General features: G+C 32.3%; 1 protein-coding gene across 1 annotated transcript in view; it reads right to left on the minus strand.

Annotated features, from left to right (window-relative positions):
* The window catches only part of LOC129945425 (uncharacterized), a 114,552-nt gene that overhangs the window by 50,105 nt on the left and 41,595 nt on the right, over positions 1-22,852 (minus strand). The window lies entirely within an intron of this gene.

Consider the following 22,852-nt stretch of genomic DNA (forward strand, 5'->3'; position numbering starts at 1 on the left):
CAACGTCCAGGACAGCGTTGATCTGACTCTTCAGTGCTTAAAAATATATCTGAACCCTTAAAACAAGACATTGAAGGACCAAGCTCATCATAAAATGGTATTGATGCTGATGCTGATTTCAAGGTATGTCAAATGAGTCAAAATGCTTTTGCCAAAAGGAGTTAAATGATCTTGTAAGAGATTTAAGTCTGTCTAAACAAGCTTCAGAACTGCTAGCATCAAGATTGAAAGAAAAAAATGTGCTTTCCTTAGATACTAAAATAACTTTTTATCGTGAGAGAGATAAAGAATTACGGTGTTATTTTTTCGAAGAAAACGGTATTACCTTTTGTTCAGATATCAAAAACTTATTGTTAAAAATGGGTTTGAAAAAATATGAACCAAAAGACTGGCGTTTATTCATTGACAGCTCAAAACGAAGCCTGAAACGTATTCTTTTACATAATGGAAACAAATATGCTGGGGTACCTATTGCCCACAGTTCCAAGTTGAAGGAAGAATATTTTAACATTTCGCTAGTCTTGAACAAAATTAAATACAATGATCATTATTGGCTAATTTGTGTCGATTTAAAAATGATAAACATTCTTTTCGGTCAACAAAGTGGTAACACTAAAATTCCCTGTTTTATATGTTTTTGCCTCAGTAGAGCTAAGCAAGGGCATTGGATAAGGAGAAACTGGCCGTTTAGAGAAAACATGGAGCCTGGAAAGAAAAACATAGTCTAGAATTCATTAGTAGCTCGTGACAAAACTATCCTTCCACCATTACGTATAAAACTGGGTATTTTGAAACAGCTTGTTAAATCACTAGATAAAAACGGGAGCTGTTTTGCTTTCATCTGCCAAAAATTTCCTCGGGTCACTATGGAAAAGATTAAAGCCAGTATTTATAATGGCCCCTAAATCAGACAATTGACGAAAGATACCCAATTTATAAATTCTATGACTGAGTTAGAACCAAAGGCTTGGACTGCTCATCTCTGTAATTCAAAATTTTCTCGGAAAATTTAGGGGATATGAGCGATATATAGCAGGGAGAGCGTATGCATCAAGACTTACGCGTCATGGAAGAGCGCTGACTATTGTTGGTCATTAATGCGTCACTTTACAAAGTCTTAACATCACCAAAAAGCTTTAAAACGAAGTTTTTTAGAACAAAAATGTACAATGTTTAAAAATAACTTTGTTGCGTTTTATGGTAAGTTCCGTAGAGAACCAGGGTCTATAAATTCCAACCGTAAAGTTTTTATGCTGAATCAAAGCGTCTTATTTGAGACAACACTTTTTATGACAACAGTAAATCATGTTGGATTTGTCAATTCCTTGCGGAGAACAGTACCAGTGAAATTAATTGCGGTGGCACAGGCAGGGATTGGACCCAAGAAGACCATTGGCATGTGAGTTCTACGCTCTTACCATCACGTCACGGGTACTACAGTTTTTTTGATATGCTTTGAAATACAGAATTTATGAATTACAGTGTTATGACCAAACAGTATTACACAAAATTTCAATCCAACAGAATTTTGAGATAAAGCATTTCACAACTCTCATTTTTAATTTTCTGGGAAAGTGGTTCAACATGTTCCGAAGTTAAAAAGTCATTAGGATTTAAGGAAATCATTTAAAAAAAAGTTTTCATTGACCATTTCTATAGGAGATGTATTAATATCGATTCCAAATAAATTAAAAGAGCTTGTGATGCGACCCACACTGATAACTTCCCATCGGTCGATTTTTATGAAACTTTAACAAAATATTAATAACTATATTTTGTGTAAGATAAAAAATGTTATTTGGTCTTATAAAACTTGTGTCGTAAACCATTTACCTATTTGTTTTTTTTTTTGCTTTTGTAGATTTTCGTGTTTTCTAAAAAAAAAAGTTGTCAATTGAATTTTTGCAAAACATTAGCTTTAAGTTAGCAAAAATATTTTTCAAATAATAAAATAAATTTTCTTTCAATATCTTTTTTTTGCTGATAAAAACTACAGTTTGGATCTTTCTAAAAACACGTTAACAACAAAACTTTGTATAGAATGCAATAATTTTGAATTCCATACTTTCATTTATTCTCAAAATATCCTAATAGGACACCATTTTTTACCAATTTTGCGTAGTTTCCGACAGTTGGGTTTTTCTACAAATTTTAGTTAATTGAAAAAAAAAATAGGTAAGGTAAATACAGTTTTAAGGCAATACCTTTATTTTTGGAAATGATATTCGAGTCCAAAATCAATTTTTAATAACTTTTAGCACAGTTTTTTTTAAGTTTTAATTTTTTGTAAAACAACCGTTACTTCGATTTTTCTCAAATTTTTACCAGATGACAAAGTTATTGTAATGGGTCCGATTTGTCGAATTGAAAATTTTGAAATTTCTCGACGTTTAAAGGTCCCTAGAGTCGAAATAAAAGATTTTTAGAAAGATGTTTGTGCGTGCGTGTGTAAGTTCGTACGTCCGTACGTCGTCGGTACGTTCCCGATGTTTTTTTCGTCGTCCATAGCTCAAGAACCAGTAAAGATATCGACTTCAAATAAATTTTGTTATACATTAATTAGTGCAGAAAGATGCATAAAGGGCTCTCAAGAAAATTACATGGGTGGTTTTTTTTTACCATATCAGTTTGAAAAAAAGGTGGTTAATTCAAAATATCTCACGAACCAATAAAGCTAGAGACTTCAAATAAATTTTTATTTTATATTGTAATGTGATACCAAACAAATATAAAAAAGAAAAAAATCCAATTAACGTTATTTCTTATAAATCAAAAGAACTTAAAAAAAAATGTTGTCGCCTCGAAAATTTTACGAACAAAAAATGGTTTTATCTCCAAACGTTTTCAACATCTGGTAACATTTTGAGAAAAATCGAATTGAATGTGTTTTTGTACAGTAAAATAATAAAAGTTGGTAAAAATTGACTCATATATCTTTTAAAAAATCGGAGATTATGAATTCCAACTAATTTTTACTTTAAGAAATATTGTTTTCGATTAATCAATTTATTTCGATTTAATCGGAAAAAAATTCAAAAATTCTAATTGACAGTTTTTTTACAAAAATAAAAACCTTAAAAAAATATAAAAGTTTTTAAAAATTTACTTTCGACTTATGTACACATCTTTTCGAAAATTTGAGATATTGGCTTTAAACTAATTTCTACTTTTAAAAAATGTTTTTTCAAAATTCAGTAAGTTTTTGAGAAAAATCGAATTGACAGTTTTTTTTTATAAAAAAAAATAAAATCCTAAAAAAAAATTAATAAAAGTTGGTTAAAATTAATTTTCGACTCAAATATATTTTCAAAAATTTGAGATTATGGCTTTCAGCTTTTTAAAAAATGTCGTTGTCAACATTCGGAAAAATTTTAAGAAAAATCGAATTGACAGTTTTTCTTACAAAACATAAAACCTAAAACAAAACATTACCAAAACTTGGTAAAAATTAAGCTTCGACACAAATTTCTTTTCAAAAATTAAAAATATTGGTTTCAAACTTACTTTATCTCACAGTAATATTGTTTTCGACAATCAGTGAATTTTCGCAAAAAATCTAACAGTCCGTCTTTTCATAAAAAAATAATATCTAAATCTATCTTAATAAATACCTCGTTAACAAAACTAGATTCTTAAATCAAACTATTTGATTATAGGAACTTTCTTACAAAAACAATTAAAAATTTAGTAAGGTCAAAATAAAGTCCAATGTTCAGCCTGCCTATGTATAAGCGGATCACTTTGCACGACCCCGTCTGTGGCACTAGACACCTTTCTCTACCTTACACCTCTTGACATATTTTGCAAACAAAAAGCTGCAAGCTCTGCTATTCGCCTCAATGCTTCGTGGACTAACAACAACATTGGCCACTCCGTAATTCTAAGGTACATACAGCTGTCAACAAAATAATAGCAGCGCTAGTGTTTTCTCATTTCTTTTTATTATATCTTTTTTGCTATTGCTTTTTTCTCTCTCAACTTATGGTTTTTCTGAAACTCTTATTCTAAGCTTACATTATCACCATCAATCATATCAATATGCATTATATCAATAAAATAACGGCACTTTGTTTAAAAAATTGCAAATTTTGGACACACAAAATAATAGCAGCAGTTTTAAAAATATTCAAAAAATTAACATTTATACAATAATTTCATCAATTTTTATAATTTATATAATTTATTTAACACATAAATATTTTGTACAAAAACCCTTCACTTTCAAAACATCATCACATCTTTTTGGTATTGAATCCACCAGTTTATTGCACTGCTCTATGGGTATTCCCCTCCACACACTTTGTACAGTCGTCCACAATTATGCCTGATTTTGGGGTTGTGCTTGCCAACGCCACGTTTAACATCCCCCCACAAATGCTCAATGGAATTTAGGTCTGGAGATTGCGCTGGCCAATCTAAAAGCTGTATATCCTTACGCGAGAACCACTCTTTCGCACTACGGCTTGTGTGCTTTGGGTCATTGTCTTGATGGAAGACCCATCTGAAAGGCATGTGTTCTGCAGCGTAAGACAGCATCACTTCCTCCAAAATTTGGACATACGCATGTTGATCCATAATGCCATACATTTTTTTTATGGGCCCAACACCATTGTACGAAAAACAGTCCCAAACCATTATTTTGCCACCTCCAAGCTTCACTGTTTTCATGGTGTATTTTGGCTGAAACTCTGTGTTCGGTGGACGCCAAACAAAATTTCTAGACCCAGTGCCACCAAAAAGAATGATTTTGCTTTCGTCTGAAAACAAGACGTTCCGCCACTTCTCTCGTGTCCAACCACCATACTTTTTCGCAAAAGCAAGGCGTTGAACCAGATGACGTTTGGAGAGGAGTAGCTTTTTTCTTGGGTGGCATGCCTTCAAATAAGCTGTGCGAATAGTGCGAAGCACTGTCTCATCGCTCACATTGAGCTCGAGCTCTTTGTTTATATCCACAGCTGATTTAAAGGGGTCTTTCTTTAACATTTTGACTATTGGCCTATGGTCCCCGTCCTCCAATTTGCGTTTTTGACCTCTGGTTTCCACTTTTTCCACAAAATATATGGAATTATGGATCATGTTTGCAGAAACGTTAAAATTTGTTTGGATTTCGCTGTAGGATTGTCCGGGGCTCCACATTTGGCCTAGCTCTTGACTGCAATATTGTTCTCGTCCCACTGTTTAATAAATTTAACAAAAAAAACATGCAAAATAACAAACAATGATATTTGCAGAAGATACTTACTGTTTGTTGGCGATTTTAGTTGAAATATACTTTACTTTATTGATTTTAACTATTTTTGCATTAACGCTGCTATTATTTTGTGTGTCCAAAATTTGCAATTTTTTAAACAAAGTGCCGTTATTTTATTGATATAATGCATATTGATATGATTGATGGTGATAATGAAAGCTTAGAATAAGAGTTTCAGAAAAACCATAAGTTGAGAGAGAAAAAAGCAATAGCAAAAAAGATATAATAAAAAGAAATGAGAAAAAACTAGCGCTGCTATTATTTTGTTGACAGCTGTAGAATCAATTCCAAAGCACACAGACTACACCATCCCCCAACTACAATTCGACAGAAACTTCCAGATTTCTATACCTACCAGATCTTTTTGGGAGGATAGGACATTCTTGGAGGATGAGTCAATCCATTTTTACACAGATGGCTCAAAAACCAAAGATGGGGTTGGTGGAGGTGTGTACTCTGAACGACTGAAATTAAGTCTCTCATTCCGCCTTCCCAATCATTGTAGCGTGTTCCAGGTGGAACTTTTGGCGATAAAAGAAGTCTTGTCTTGGGTCAAAGAAAACGTGATATCAACATCTGATATCCGTATTTTCTCTGATAGCCAGGCCACTATCAAATCTCTGGACTCTGTCTCTACAAACTCTATAACAGTCCATAAATGTCGATCATCTCTAATGGAGATGGCGCAACAGTTTAATATTCACCTTTGCTGGCTGCCGGGCCATAGAGACATTCCAGGTAACTGTAAGGCAGATGAACTCGCCAGGAACGGTACAGTACAGCCCATCCTACTGGCAAGTACTGGCATACCAATCGCTACCTGTAAACTACTGCTAATGCAAGACGCTGTGAGGAGGGCAGGCACCAGGTGGACCAACATCACCACGTGTCAAGTCACAAAAAACATCTGGCCAACACTGGATTTAAAACGTTCAAGGTGCTTGCTCTCTCTAAGCAGATCGCATATAAGCTCGATAATAGGTGTCATAACCGGACACTGTCTAATAGGAAAGCACGCCACGAGACTAGGCGTATTCTCAAATGACTTTTGCAGAAGCTGTATGGACGAGGAAGAGGAAGAAACGGTTCTTCATCTTCTCTGCACATGCCCTGCTCTAGCTTGAAAACGCATAAATTACCTAGGAGAATTTTTCCTTAACGATTTAAATGATCTAAATCATATCAGTATAATCAGCCTCTCACGTTTCGTAAGTGACTCAAGCTGGTTCCATTGAGCTTAGAAGAAATCCTCAAGATTCATTTGGTATCACAATGGGCCTAGGAGGAAGCCTCAAGATTCATGTGGTATCACAATGGGCCATTAAACTGGCCTAAGTGTGTCCGTTTTCATCTTGGACAGCCACTATAACCTAACCTAACCTAAGGTCAAACCTAAGGTTGAAAAACGGTTTCAACTTCTGGTTCTGAGATCGTTTTTCTTCAAAAATTCTACTAAAAACTGGTAAAAATTGACATTGTCTGGTTAAAGTATTGTTTTTATAACAATTTTATAAGTTACCAGTTATTTTTTCAGAATCGAAAATGTGAATTTATTGGAAAATTTCAAAGGCAGAATATAATTTTTTTAATGGATTTTTTTAAATTACCTACCTTTTTTTAGGAATTCTAGGCACATTTAAGGAGTTTTTAAAATGTTCACTGTTTTATTTTTTCTTATAAACCGTATGTTTGGTTAATTTCACTTTTATATTTCTATAAAAAAAAAGAGGCTAGGAAGTGACTGTCGATTTGTCTTGCTTAAAAGTTTGTAGGTTTTTGTGTTCGGTTGAAAAAGTTGTCAATTGGATTATTCTTAAAAAAAGTTAAATTTTTAACAATATTTTTCATATAGAGAAATGGTTTCGTTTGAAAATCTAGTTTTGTTAAATGAATTTTTACCAATTTAAGCAGCATTTCTTAAAATGTTTCATTTCTTATGTAAACAAATACGAATTGGATGAATAAAATTAATTTTAGAGATATCAAGAACCGAACATCAATACTTACCAAATTTGCGTACTATTTTTTGTAAATTTTATTTTGTTATGCAAAAAACAGAGTGTTGGATTTTTGTAAAAAAAAACTACTCAATATTAAAAACAATATTTTCTGTGAAATAAAAAAAGTTATAAGACAATATTTTTCGTTTTTGAAAAGCTATTTGAGGCCAAAGTAGATTTTTACCAAGTTTTAGTATTGTTTTTCTTTTTTATTTTAATTTTTTGTAAAAAACTGTCAATTAGATTTTTCTCAAAATTTCACTGCACGTTGACAACAATATTTTTTAAAAGACTTAAGTAGTTTAAAGCCAATATCTCAAAGTTTTGAAAAGATATTTGTGTCGAAAATCAACTTTTACCAACTTTTGTTAAATTTTCGGTGCTCAAAATTGTTTTGGAGATGAATTTATTTTTTATTAGTTTCATTTTCGAGGTGACACATTTTTTTTCAGTTTTTTGTATTTAAAAAAAAAAAACAGTTATTCTGATTTTTTCGTTAGATATTTAGGGTTAACCAAAATGTTCACCTTTTTACTTGCGACATATAGGAACTATATGGCAAGTTTTGTATTCGTGCAAAATTTCGAACTCGAGATTTTAATCAAACATGATATTACGATGGTAGAGAAGTCGAAAAAAGTGGGTCCCGCGATTCCGTCCGGTCGGTTTTGTCTGTCTGTCCACGCTCCTACAGCCTAAACCATTGGGTCAATTGAGTTCAAACTTGGAAGTTAAGGTTTTGAGCAGATTCGCGTTAGGCGTTTTTTTCATTTTTTTTTTAAGATCAAAACTAACAGTGGCCCCCATACAATTTTTTTGGTCAAAAACCGAAAATTCGAATTTTCTCAAAAACAAACCGATAGATTTTTTTTAAATTTTCTCTAAAATTTTATTTTTAACTTGGCTTCTTTTTATAAGAAAACCATATTTTTGTATTGCTCAGGAAAGGTACCGCTCATAGAACCGTTATTTTGTTTTTTAATTTTCTCAGCAACTTATGAACTGATTTTAATAATTTTTTTTCTGAATAAGCTCCTATATTTCTTTAACAATATTTGATTAACAGAAATTCAATTTTTAATTGTTTGGATTTTTTAAAAAATATTGAATTTTTATTTTTTAAAACTCTATATCTCAAAAACGGGTCAACAATTCAAACGTAAGACGTATATTTACAATCACTAAATAACTGCATTCCAAAAATATTTTTAGAACAAAATTGGAAAATTTTATATATAAAAAATTAATTTAAAAAAAAAACGCTCTAACGATTTTCAAAATAAAAATTTAAAAAATCAACGGTTTTTTTATTTATAAAATGGCATTTAAATTTTTGAAGACAAACTTTTTTTTCAGGTAAAATTTTGAATCTTAAAATATTATTTTTTTAATTATTTTTAGTGTGCATGAGCCCGAAAGAGCGCATTATTTTGACAAAATTGTAATTACATTCCTAGCTTTCATCCAAATTAGTGAATTTGGTACACATTTATATGATATATTTAATCAACAATCTATTTTAAAGAGTCTATCAAGAAGTATTATCTTGGTAACTTTGTATATAATGATTTTAAAATATTTTTCTTTACGAATAAGGTTGTGAAACAACCTGGCCTTCACCTATATAAAAAAATAAATACTTAGTACCTACAAGTTAAAGAAACTGGCCAGAGAGAGTATATGTATTTTCTATTAAAATCACTTTTTCAACGCATACACATTGTACCTATTTATAAAGGTATTACGTACAACTTCTACAACTACTGCTTACGTATCACTTCTTAACTAAAATCCAAAACGCACAAGAGCCTGACTGTAAACAACACATGAACAGCAATTTCTTGTACTTGTTCGTATGCTTGTTTTTTAAAACTTTAGTGAAAAAAATAGACTGAACGTAATAACTCCATGTTTGCGCTGAAAACTTAAGAAGGAATGTAGTATGTACCTTCTAGCCACCAATAACATTCCTTCATTATCATCATAAACATGTCCTTATCTATCTATCTGCATAAAGCTAAGCACGCCAAGTGAACTATTCTATGGTCGTTTTAGACATCTACCTGCTACCTAACTATACAACCAATAGGCGATCGCCTTACAATTTAAACATTCATGGTCTGCCTCTTTCTTATCTTATTTATTTTCCATCCTGGTTCTTCTAATATAAAATTACAATAAAGGTATCTAAAGGAAAAAAGCTTTTAAGGAACAAGTTGAATCTATATGAATCGCATTGTAGCTTTATAGGTAATAGAAACCATTTTTCATATACAAAGATCGTACACAAGTAAAAGCAGACTTATGAATGTAAATAAAAACAAATATCGGTAAAAGATCCTAAACAGCTGACTTAAGCATGCAAAAGTTTGTTTCATCCCCTTACTAGATACAATATTAAGCCATTTTGTTTGTTATATAAAGTGCGTTGATATAAATAAAACAAAAACAAATTCATCAACCTTCATATGGAAGCTCTTTATGTGAAAACATATACGAGGATAAGCCTAGTACATACTTGTGAACCATCTCGTGAACCCATACAAATTTCAGTTTTTGGTTCACCCGTGAACTTGCTCGTGAAGCTGAGTGGAGAACAAAGTGGAGAGTTTTCGTTCACGGGCAATTCACGTGCAAAATGTACGGGAACTATTGGTGAAGCTTTGACATTTGGTTTGTTCATGTTCACAACGTGTACTCACAAGTGTGTACCAGTGAGCAATGTCAAAAGTTCACTTTCTCCACTGGCGAACGTTCACTTCACGAGGAAGTATGTACTAGGCTATAGACTCAAATAAAATGAAGGAAATTGTGTAGACTTTTTGGGTCGAAAATTAATTATCTCCCTTATTCTGCTGGCTGCTTATGGGAATGGGAATAATATTTTTCTCTCGCTCCCGCTGAATTTCTCCACTTTCGATACAAATGCCACGCCAACGACTCGGAATCTGGTGGCCCTAAAAGTTTCTGCTCATGAGAGTACTATGGTTTTCATATACAAAGATCGTGCGTTTTTTTTTGACAATTTAAATGGCATTTATATCTTTGAAGCCAAACTTATTTTACAGGTATATTTTTAAATCTCATATAAGTACTTTTTTAAACAGACTCTTTGCATACAGGAGCAAGTTCGTGCGACCCAGTCGTGCATTTTATTTTGATATGCTTTGAAATACAGAGTTTATGAATTACAGTGTTATGACCAAACAGTATTACACAAAATTTCAATCCAACAGAATTTTGAGATAAAGCATTTCGCACCACTCTCATTTTTAATTTTCTGGGAAAGTGGTTCAACATGTTCCGAAGTTCCAAAGACATTAGAATTTAAGGAAATCATTTAAAAAAAAGTTTTGTGTATAACCTTTTATTGACCATTTCTGGAGGAGATGTATTAATATCGATTTCAAATAAATTAAAAGAGCCTGTAATGCGACCCACACTGATAACTTCCCATCGGTCGATTTTTATGAAACTTAAACAAAGTATTAATAATTATATTTTATGCAAAATAAAAAATTTTATTTGTTCTCATGAAACTTGTGTCGAAAACAATTAGTTACCTATTTGTTTTGTTGCTTTTGTAAATGTTCGTGTTTTGTAAAAAAAATGTTGTCAATTGAATTTTTGAAAAACATTAGCTTAAAGTTAGCAAAAATGTTTTTCAAAAAATAAAATAAATTTTCTGTCAATATCTTTTTTTTCCTGATAAAAAAATACAGTTTGGATCTTTCTTAAAACACTATCTTACGTTAACAACAAAACTTTGTATAGAATGCAATAATCTTGAATTCCATATTTCCATCTAATCTCAAAATATTCTAATAGGACTTCATTTTTTACCAATTTTGAGTAGTTTCCGACAGTTGGGTTTTTCTACAAATTTTAGTTAATTGAAAAAAAAGCTAAGGTAAATATAGTTTTAAGAAATTTTGGAAATGATATTCGAATCCAAAATCAATTTTTAATAACTTTTAGCACAGTTTTTCTTAAGTTTTAATTTTTTGTAAAACAACCGTTACTTCGATTTTTCTCAAATTTTTACCAGATGCCAAAGTTATTGTAATGGGTCCGATTTGTCGAACTGAAAATTTTGAAATTTCTCGACGTTTAAAGGTCCCTAGAGTCGAAATAAAAGATTTTTAGAAAGATGTCTGTGCGTGCTTGTGTACGTACGTTCGTACGTCCGTACGTTCGCTACGTTTTTTTTTTGTCGTCCATACCTCAAGAACCAAAAGAGATATCGATTTCAAATACATTTTGCTATACAGATAATAGGGCAGAAAGATGCAGAAAGGGCTTTCAAGAAAATTGCATGGGTGGTTTTTTTTTTACCATATCAGTTTGAAAAAAATGTGAACATTTTGGTTAATTCGAAATATTTCACGAACTAATACCGCTAGAGACTTGAATTAAATTTTGTATTTTATATTTTTGGAAAAAATCCAATTAACGATTTTTCTTTTAAATCAAAAAAAACTGGAAAAAAATGTTGTCGCCTCGAAAATTTTACGAACAAAAAATGGTTTTATCTCCAAAATAATTTTGTGCAACGAAGAATAACGTTTTCAACATCTAGTTACATTTTGAGAAAAATCGAATTGACTGTGTTTTTGTACAGTAAAATAATAAAAGTTGGTAAAAATTGACTCATATATCTTTTAAAAAATCTGAGATTATGGATTCCAACTAATTTTTACTTAAAGAAATATTGTTTTCGATTAATCAGTTTATTTCGATTTAATCGGAAAAAAAATTCAAAAATTCTAATTGACAGTTTTGTTTTACAAAAATAAAAACCTTAAAAAATTATAAAAATTTTTAAAAATTTACTTTCGACTTATGTACACATCTTATAAAAAAATTTGAGATATTGGCTTTAAACTAATTTCTACTTTTAAAAAATATTTTTTCAAAATTCAGTAAGTTTTTGAGAAAAATCGATTTGATAGTTTTTTTTACAAAACAAAAATTAAATCCTAAAAAAAATTAATAAAAGTTGGTTAAAATAAATTTTCGACTTAAACATATTTTCAAAAATTTGAGATTATGGCTTTCAGCTAATTTAATCTTATAAAAAATACCGTTGTCAACATTCGGAAAAATTTTAAGAAAAATCGAATTGGCAGTTTTTCTGACAAAACATAAAAACCTAAAAGAAAACATTACCAAAACTTAGTATAAATTAATTTTCCACACAAATGTCTTTTCAAAAATTAAAAAATATTGGTTTCAAACTTATTTCATCTCACATAAATATTGTTTTCGACATTCAGTAAATTTTTGATAAAAATCCAACAGTCCGTCTTTTCATAAAAAAATAAAATCTAAATCTAATCTCACTAAATAACTCGTTAACAAAACTAGATTTTTAAATCAAACTATTTGATTATAGGCAAAATATTGTTGGTGGTTTTAAAATTTTTAAGAATAATTCAACTGACAACTTTTTAAAATCCCGGAAGTACGAACGTTCGTACACACGCACAAACAGACATCTCCCTTAAAATCTTTGGTTTAGATTTGATGGACCTTCAATCGTTGAGAAATGTCAAAATTTCAATTCGTCTAATTGGACCGATTGCAATAACTTCCCATAGGAACTTTCTTACAAAAACAATTAAATCTTTAGTAAGGTCAAAATAAAGTCCAATGTTCAGCCTGCCTATGTATAAGCGGATCACTTCGCACGACCCCGTCTGCGGCACTAGACACCGTGCTCTACCTTACACCTCTTGACATATTTAGCAAACAAATAGCTGCAAGCTCTACTATTCCCCTCAATGCTTCGTCGCAGTGGACTAACAACAACATTCGCCACTCCGTAATTCTAAGGTACTTAGAATCAATTCCAAAGCACACAGACTACACCATCCCCCAACTACAATTCGACAGAAACTTCCACATTTCTATACCTACCACATCTTTTTGGAGGATAGGGCATTCTTGGAGGATGAGTCAATCCATTTTTACACATATGAGTCAAAAACAAAAGATGGGGTTGGTGGAGGTTTGTACTCTGAATGACTGAAATTAAGTCTCTCATTCCGCCTTCCCAATCATTGTAGCGTGTTCCAGGTGGAACTTTTGGCGATAAAAGAAGTCTTGTCTTGGGTCAAAGAAAACGTGATATCAACATCTGATATCCGTATTTTCTCTGATAGCCAGGCCATTATCAAATCTCTGGACTCTGTCTCTATAAACTCTATAACAGTCCATAACTGTCGATCATCTCTAATGGAGATGGCGCAACAGTTTAATATTCACCTTTGCTGGGTGCCGGGCCATAGAGACATTCCAGGTAACTGTAAGGCAGATGAACTCGCCAGGAACGGTACAGTACAGCCCATCCTACCACGTTTGGCAAGTACTGTCATACCAATCGCTTCTTGTAAACTGTTGCTAATGCAAGACGCTGTGAGGAGGGCAGGCACCAGGTGGAACAACATCACCACGTGTCAAGCCACAAAAAACATCTGGCCAACACTGGATTTAAAACGTTCAAGGTGCTTCCTCTCTCTAAGCAGATCGCATATAAGCTCGATAATAGGTGTCATAACCGGACACTGTCTAATAGCAAAGCACGCCACGAGACTAGGCGTATTCTCAAATGACTTTTGTAGAAGCTGTATGGACGAGGAAGAGGAAGAAACGGTTCTTCATCTTCTCTGCACATGCCCTGCTCTAGCTCGAAAACGCAAGAATTACCTAGGAGAATTCTTCTTTAACGATCTCACGTTTCGTAAGCGACTCAAGCTAGTTCCATTGGTATCACAATGGGCCATTAAACTGGCCTTAGTGTGTCCGTTTCCATCTTGGACAGCCACTATAACCTTACCTAACCTAAGGTCAAAATAAATAACAAAACTGAACATTTTAAAAACAAAAAGAATGGTTTTATTTTCACAACAATTGTGAACTAGGGAAAAACGGTTTCAACTTCTGGTTCTGAGATCGTTTTTCTTCAAAAATTCTACTAAAAACTGGTAAAAATTGACATTGTCTTTTTAAAGTATTGTTTTTATAAAAATTGTATAAGTTACCAGTTATTTTATACTTCAAACAAAATTAAAGCCCAGTTTTTATCATTTTTTAAACTTTCAGAATCGAAAATGTGAGTTTATTGGAAAATTTCAAAGGCAGAATATAGTTTTTTTAATGGATTTTTTTACCTAACTTTTAAGGAGTTTTAAAATGTACACTGTTTCATTTGTTCTTATAAACCGTATGTTTGGTTAATTTTACTTTTTTATTTCAATTCAAAAATGATAAATATTTAAATATTAATAATTTAAAATTTTAGTTGGAAAATGAAATTTAAACATTTTAGTATTTAAAATTTTTTAACACCTGAATTGGCAAATATTGTCCATTATTTAAGTATGAAATAACTTTTAACACTTCTCATAGCACTCGGATTGACATTGTAATAAAATCTCTTATAAATCATTCATAATTAAAATAACCTTATAAGTCTAAGAAATGATGATAAAGCTGTCGAAACAAAGCAATTTCGTCAGTCCCTGTACATGAGTTAAATATTTTGACTTAAAAAACATAAACTTTTTTGTATAATCGTGAAAACTGATTTATTTAACATCTTTTTTTTGTGACATTCAACACTTGAAATAATAAACAATCAATGTTGCAATTCCCACATAAAAAATTCCTAAAAAAGAAATAAATTTTAAAGACACGCACCTTTTTTAGGCCTCTTCATTATGTCATTCCGCTAAACTATTGACATCAACGCAAGACGCAACATTACAAAATATCCGAGAAAAAAAAACATTTCCATTGAACAAGTCAATGATCGTGACATTCTACTTAAAGGAACCAACTTTAAAAAAAAAAACAAAACAAATCGCGACAACATTGTCCGAAATTGTTTTTCAACCATAATCGAATCGATCGAATTTCTTCTTCCAATTTATTCGTGAGTTTCATTCCGTTCATTTTATTGCGTAGGGTTATTCGAACTCTATGTAGACATTATTTCCATTAAACAAAAGTAAAACCCAAACTTAACCGAAAAAGGTGGGGCATTCTGTAGATTCTCGTATGAAATAAAAATAAAAATCAATGAACAAGCGTAACCTTAATCGATTACATGATTAAAATTTAAATTTAATCCTCAAGACAGCAAAATAGTGCGAAGTTTCATGCGTAAGGTTTTTGAAAAAAAAAAGAAATGTTGTCTTCCAACTTATGGGGAATGAAAAGCATAAAAAAAGCTTAAACTCACGACATTCTTCATGTGTGTCATAATAATTCTGCGGATTTGCGATATCATTAATCATAAAGGACCGCAACCTCTATTGCGGTGAGGTGGGGTTGGTATGCTGCGGTGATGGTGTTGAAGCGGATGCTTTGACGTCTGATGGTGTGACTAATCTGAATCAATAAAGTTTCTGACTTTATTGTTCGTTTATCGTTTAGCTACCATATTTTTTTTTGCTTCAGAGAGTTAGCCTTGAGATAGATTTTTAACCTGAATTTCGAGAACATCGCATGATAATTTTTCATCTAATTGAGTCATAAAATAAAAGGAATATCGATCCATGTACTACATGAACTATAAAAAAGACCGATGAACTGATAAGATAAGACCAAATTAGGTTCTTTGTTATTTATGGGTCTATATATAAATTTGTATATGAGGAACAAACAGTTTATCAATTAGGATTACTTAATTGATGTTAGTTTAATTGCCCAAACTGTTAACTATTAAGCGGTCTTAGAAGTGTTTGCCAAATTTACTGTTTAATTAAATGATTTGTTTACGTGATTACACTTACTACGTTTGAGGTTTTTTTTATTTGTGTTTATTAGAAAAACAATTTCATGGAAGGAAGTTGTTTTCATTGTCTTAACATTGAGGTTTTTTTGGCGTAATTTGTTCATCTTGAGAGGGAGATTGGGACAAGATAGGAGAACTTAAATATAGTTATAATTTCTTTTTTGAAGAACTGGACAAATTATCAATTGTTTTTCGGAAATACAGCCCTAGTTCACACAGGACTGTAAAGCCACCTTAAGTTAGTGGAAATAACACTAAAAATAACCTTGTTTTACGAAACAGCATCATTGAACTAAGTATTTTAAAATTGATGATTTTCAATTCCCTCTGTTTATTTCTTGAATGAACATACGACTCTATTAATGCGCCAGAGCGGTGAATTTGCAGTACTTATCATCAAGCTTAAAATAAATACATTATAGTAAAAACGAGATAAACTACATTTGAAATTATAAACAAGGACAAGTATACGCCTTATTCTCTGTTATTTATGAAAATTAAGTTAATAATATTTGACATTTACAATAATAGTACTCCTTTAACATTTCCTTATGGTCAATATGAGATTCACTTAATTATTAGTAGTTTTGATGAATGGAAGTTAAATGCTATTTAAAGCTATAGGAAAGTTTTTCAAAAAAAAACATGCAATTCAGATAAATGCATGAAATCTTTATTTTATTTGATAGTACGGTCCATATAGTTTAATGTTTGAAGATTATTTCATGCAAATATTGACCTTGACTGTACCTCAAATGGTCCATCCACTTAGTCCAATTTTGGCATTCTCTTTCCAACATTTCGGCGGGTATCTCACGAATAAATGCTTTAATGTTGCCTTACAATGCGTCAATAGAAGCGGGCTTGTCTGCATAGACATAAGTTTTAACATAGCCCCCAGAAAATAGTCTAAAGGCGTTAAATCGCACGATCTAGGCAGCCAATTGACCGGTCCCGAACTTGAAATAAAATGTTCACCGAACTCGCCTTTCAATAAGTCTATTGTTGAGCGTGCTGTGGGGCATGTGGCACCGTCTTCTATACACCACATGTCATTCAAGTCAAGTTCTTGGGGGCCGTTCAAATATTACGTAAGCAGATTTATTACAATTATTTACCCCCCCATCCCACTTGTCAGCAAAAGTAAGCAAAGCTCTTACCCCCTCCCCCCATGCTTACGTAAACATTTTTAAATTAAAAATGTATTTTCTTTACATTATAATTATAATGTTATATTAATTATAATTTTAAAAATAAGAAAATAGATTTAGGATAGAGATTAGATTTTACTGATACAGCATTTAACATAGAGTAAGTGACAAAAATATTATAATCTTACGAACATAACAAACTTATTTTAAATTTTTGGTACACATATTAAATCCAAATTAACAGTCTTCAGTCCATGAAACCCGGATCCATGATTCTAAGTTTTCGATGACATTGGATTGCTTGGATTGCTGCCCAGTGTTGTGAGTCTGCTCACTTTCATCCGATTTTGGAATGTCTACGTCGTTCTCATCAAGCCATTCAACATCATGGTGCTCTAAATTTTGAATAATGCACATCAGTTCATTAGCACGACGAGCAGCGACTTTACAGGTCTAACTTTTCTATCAGTGTGCGTGTTTACTTTTTTATGGATCTTCTCGACGTGACGATTTAGTGACACGTTTTGCATGTTGGACTTGATAGCCTCAATTTTACCGTCGGACAAAAATAATCGTAGGGCATTTGCAGGAAATCTTTAAGTGAAGCACTTAAGCGTAGAGCTAAATTGACTGGAAGATCAAGAAATTGCCCTCCTTCATCCAAAACCAAGTCATCAACAGTTTGTTTTACTTTTACAGGTGGTGGAAGAAACTTGTTGTGTCTAGTAATCTGAATAGGCCACTTCTTGGACGACAGCATTCTGTATTTTCACATTTTACAATTTGAAGCAAGTATTGGCTTTCACGCACATGTTCTGAATACCATTTAATGTCTGGAAAATCAGGAACATCTTGTTCACCTGCCCCAACATATTTTGCAGTAACATTGTAGCCATCGATTTCCATTGAACTCCATACTTCAGCTAATACATTTCTTTCATATTCGTAATTAGATCTTTCTATATGTTCATCAAATGAACGTCATGAGGCAATATTAAACCAGCCAGTTCCCGACTAAGAGGAGCCATTTTGCGCTCTACTCTGTTATACGCACTTCTTCCAGGAGCATTGGTAGCTAAAAACAATGCATCGAGATCATATCGCTTAAAGTGTTGTATAGCAAACCCTATGACTTTTTGATAACGCGGATTTTTATCTGGCCCTCCATCAACCGTCATGATTACCACTGGTTTTACTAGTCCATGCTCAATTTTGGCTAATGGTCGAAACTCTTCAAGTTCGAGAAGCGTCTCGAAATCCTGAGCATGAGTATTAGCAGTAGATGAACTATGCTTTCCACTTCGAATAGCGATGTATGTTGGTCCAGAATATCCAACGGCTTGCGGTTGTCCTAGCATACTGGAAGTGATTTTGATACCAGCATAAACAAATGGTATTAATTTATTTGTATTCAAAAATATAACTCAGTTGTCTTTATTCAAAAGACAAATTGCATTTAGAGAAAACGTCCTTACACTTCAGAGAGTCGTCCAGAACTGACTAAAAAGTTCAAACTAATTGTAAATAAACACATGCAATACTCTAAGGATAGAGTCCCAAAACTTATTAAAGAAAGAGTATTTTGTATGACTTAAGTGTCCGAAGTCATAAAATAGAGTTAGGACTAGCTTTTCCTGTTTACAACCAAGTGTTGAGTCTTAAGCATAAATATCATATTTTAAAACTATAAAATAAAATAAACTAAAATAAAACAGAAATATCAACTAACTAAGATTCATTTTTGTTCAGAGAATCCAACACTTTCGATGACGTAATCATCATCTAGACTCCCCTACCCCCCATGTCATCCAAAATAGGCAAAACAAAGACCCCCCACCCCTCATAGTGCTTACGTAATAATTGAACGGCCCCTTCCAAGTTGGATAACATCTCACGGTAGCGATCACCATTCACAGTTACGTTACGATTCGCATTATCTTTGAAGAAGTACGGTCCAATGATGCCAACAGCCCATAAATCGCATCAAATTGTTACTTTTTCTGGATAAATTGGTAAATTGTCCAAAATCGACAATTCTGCTTATTTACTAACCCATTGAGCCAAAAAATGAGATTCGTCGCTGAACACAATTTTTCGGTAAAAAAGTGGATCTTTGGCCAACTTTCCAAGACCCCATTTACCAAAAATTTCACATGGTAGTAGGTCGTTCGGCTTCATTTGGAAAGCTGTATTTTGAAAGGCGTCACACCTAAATCCGTCACCAATTCCCAATTGCTGCGAACGGCGACGAATCGATAATTGATGGTTATCATCAACACTGGCTGATAAAGCTGCTATATTTTCTTCGTAAGCGTGTTGGTGGTTTAATGTCCAACAATGTAAATTTGGTAAATTTGTAGTACCCGTGGCATGATGGTTATTGCTTTCGACTGTCATGCGAGAGGTCTTGGGTTCGATCCCTGCCCATGCCACCTAAAGTTTATTTCACGGGTGCAGCCTTTTGCGAGGAATTGACAAATTCTCCAAGAGTAATTCTTGTCATGAAAAGTGCTTGTTCAAATTTGCCGTTCAAATTCGGCTTAAAACTGTAGGTCCCTTCCATCCCTGACAACAGTACTGGCACACAGGAATGGTTGAGAGTTGTCAGTCACTAGGCTCTAGTTCTCAAACGGACTGTTGCACCAACCAACCAATTTATTTATTTATTTAATGTAAATTTGGTGCGAAATTAGTCACAATAGCCCGAATAGCCACTTCAGTTTGTAGATTAAACTGACCATAAAATGGAAGAAGCGCGCGATGAACTTTCTTAACAGACGCATTTTGATTATAACATTCAATAATTTGCAACTGTTTTTCGTCTGTAAGACGATTTATGGTTAAATTATAGATCAAACTGAAGATGGTTGACAGGGGCACAAAACACGAAACGTGCGTTAGCTGTTTAAACCAGTGTTGCCAAAAATATAACAGCTAAAAATTCACCCTATTATTCAGTAACTTTACAAATCAGACCTTTCGTTATATCCAGTTGGTCTGATTTAAAGTGAGTTGTTTGCTCGGATTTTGTTTTGAATTTGAAAGTTTAAAAATGATCAAAAATACAGAATTTGAAACTTTATTATTATTAAAATTGAATTTTTCTTAGAATTGAAAAGGTATTGTTTGTATTACTTTGGTTTATGGTTGTGAACAATTCGTTTTAGAGTTTACTTTAAGTGGTGGAATCCGAGCTCTGATTTTATCTTAATGTGCTCAAACTTAGAAATAAATGTTTTCAACATTGTTTTTATATTTGTTTCAATATATTCCAAAAAAAATTTATTTTACAACTTTATGATTATAAATAGTAGTACCCGTGGCATGATGGTTATTGCTTTGGACTGTCATGCGAGAGGTCTTGGGTTCGATCCCTGCCTGTGCCACCTAAAAGCTTGTATGCACGGGTACTGCCTCTTGCGAGGAATTGACAAATTATCCAAGAGTAATTCTTGTCATGAAAAAGTGCCATCTGAAATTAGCCGTTTGGATTCCGCACATAAACTGTAGGTTCCCTCTATCCCTGCAATTACTCGCACACAGGAATGGTTGAAAGTTGTAAGTCACTACTCCCTGGTTTTCCACGGACTGTTGTGCCACCTAATTTATTGTTTTATGATTATAAATTCGTAATAAAATCAAATTTTTTTTTATACCGTTTTAAATTTTTCTGTTAAAAACAGCAGTAACATATATAAAAGCCTTAGCTTTCCTCAAAAGTTAAAGTATCCCGAGTGAGGACTGATAACTAATGACGGTATTTTGAAAATAAGTAAGATACTGAAAAGTTTTGGTAGGAATATTGAAGTAAGGATAGTAGATTTGGTAAATCTAAACTCGTTGCATAGCAACAAAAGTACTCCATGAATTCACGTAGCTCTAAAAAGCCTAATATACGGATTTTTTCGAATTATAAAAGATTTGTATCTCTAAAGCCTGATGTGATGGCTTCAAACATGATTTTATCTTGTAAGAAATATTGTTTTCAACATTCGGTACAATTTTTGAAAAATTGAATTGACAGTTTTTTACAAAAATTAAAAACCGAAAAAATATTAACAAAAGTTGGTAAAAATGATTTTCGACTCAAATATCTTTTCAAAAATTTGAAATATTGGCTTCAAACTCATTTTATTTCACAGAAAACATTGTTTTCGATATTCAGTAATTCTTATATAAAAAGTCCAACAGTCTGTTTTTTTCTTAAAAAATAAAAGCTACAAAAAATGGAACTCAAATTTGGTAAAAATTGATGTTCGGTTATCGATATCTTTCAAACTAATTTCATTCGTGTAATTTATAAAAATAAATAAAAATCTATTAAACAAAACTTGATTTGATAGGAAAAATATTGTTTGTAATTTTAAAATTTGTAAGAATAATTCAAATGACAACTTTTTTTAACAAAACACAAAAACCTACACACTTTTAAGCAAGACAAATCGACAAACGGAAGGGGAAGTTATCAGTGTGGGTCGCATCCCAGCTTCTTTTTCTTAAAGCTTTTATTTCTTTATTTTGGTAATTCCTGTATATCCCTCATCAAATATAGATCTTGATTTTTTTGTAGTACTAAATTTAACAAAAACAAACGAACAAAAACCATTCAGCATTCATATTTGGAGTCCTTGCATACTTCAAAAGCTTGTTATTTGTGATTATTTTCTTAACAAGATAATCAAAATCGTTTCATTAATAACTCATCTACTGTAAAAACTGACTTTTCAAGGTAATTAAGTTGAGAAAAAAAGCATAAATATTTTCTTTCCATTCTCGTTTACCTGATATGTTCGATAAATAAATAAAACGACTTTAACTCAAACCTCCCAATTATTGTTATGGAGATACCTGCATCCATACCTATTTCCCATTATTTATAAATCGGAATGATTGCTTTAACACCAATTTGTCTTCAACCATTTCTGTGGCTATAATTTACGACATAAACATAACCTCTCATATAATTAGGAGAATCGAGCTTTATTGAACATAAAACAAAGCAGAAGAAAACAAAAATGGAAGCAGTAGTTATACGTTACGAACGATTATAAGGAAGGTATGCTTCCGAAGAATGTCGGATCATTGGACCAAAAAATCAACGCACTAAATGATGCATGAAGCGTGAATTCTTTTTATTGTCGCACCAAGTTTTTGTTATGTGTTTTTTTGCCTTTTGCCCAGAAGCAGGTATACTTAGGCGGTTTACACTTTTTTTTTATAGATTCCTGTTGGATTTTCACACTTATATGCTCGAAGTGATTATAAACTTATTGTTTATGATCATTTTTTTGTTTCAAGATACAATTTTATGATTCAAGGGGCTTTCAAGTAGGTAGTCTTTTTCTGCTTGGATACGTTCAGCTGTTGACTTTGGTGTAAGAAAAAGTTATAATTAAGAGAGTGTTGGTAACTACTTAGTGGTTTTGAAGGGTCCAACTTTTTGTTCATAAAACTTTTAATTAAAATCATTTAGATTAAACAAAACAAATTGTATTCACCCTATGATATTTTGTATCAACCTAAAGGGATTTCCAATAAGGGGTTTTATTTTGAATACCGACATTTGATGAGTTAAAACAACCACATTACTAAAAATGGAACCATACATGATTGAATAACGCTATAAAATATGGCAAACATTTTGCAGTCA

This window comes from Eupeodes corollae, chromosome 2, assembly GCF_945859685.1.
Source record: "Eupeodes corollae chromosome 2, idEupCoro1.1, whole genome shotgun sequence".
NCBI lineage: Eukaryota > Metazoa > Arthropoda > Insecta > Diptera > Syrphidae > Eupeodes > Eupeodes corollae.